We start from the raw sequence: 621 nt of genomic DNA, 5'->3' as shown, positions 1-621 counted from the left end.
CCACCCTAAAACATCCAGCTGGAAGGTACTTGCTTGCAAGAAACCTCTGTCTGATGTTTTGTCTTCCTTGATTATTACGAATGTATCTGGTGCTTCTTAGTGCTGCTGCTTTAAATACAGAGTATTGTTATCCCGTGAGGCCAACGCCCTTCACAAAGGGTCCCTGAGGATTTGGCCTCTTCTTGTTCACAAGGCCTCTACTCTTCTGGATAGAAATTCTTGCCATTTTGGGACAGAACTAACCAAGCAGCATACTGAAGTCCAGCACAGATTTGAATGCAGTTCAAACACATGGGGTGCGTTCAGACGCAGCCTTTACAACGGATTCTGTGCCGGTTGCAATCGATGTACCTACCGGCGTTCAGACGGGGAACATCTGTCTTCCCACTCTATCCGTTATAAAGAGCTGTACACCGTTGCACTCTGCCACTAGGTCCCTAGTGGTGGTAAACTCAGTGCAACGGTGGCTTCCGATGCAAACCGGCGTCTGATCGCTCTCCACCGGTGCCTAGCCACTTCCGTCGGAAGCCTGAGGCTTCCGGCTTTCCCCCGCCATTTTAAAAAAGACTCCTAGCGGTATGCGCTTGGGCGAAGCTTCGCCCTAAGCGTTTGTTTTTTTTT

The 621-nt window shown here is 49.6% G+C and overlaps 1 protein-coding gene across 1 annotated transcript in view; it reads right to left on the bottom strand.

Moving 5' to 3' along the window:
* LOC107114573 (acyl-coenzyme A synthetase ACSM4, mitochondrial-like) overlaps positions 1-621 on the bottom strand; it is a 28,790-nt gene that overhangs the window by 21,534 nt on the left and 6,635 nt on the right. The window lies entirely within an intron of this gene.

The sequence above is a fragment of the Gekko japonicus genome, unplaced genomic scaffold, assembly GCF_001447785.1.
Source record: "Gekko japonicus isolate JY-2015 unplaced genomic scaffold, Gekko_japonicus_V1.1 scaffold321, whole genome shotgun sequence".
In the NCBI taxonomy this organism is placed as follows: Eukaryota; Metazoa; Chordata; class Lepidosauria; order Squamata; family Gekkonidae; genus Gekko; species Gekko japonicus.
The sequence above is the reverse complement of the archived record's forward strand: the minus strand, read 5'-3'. Positions and strand labels throughout refer to the sequence as shown.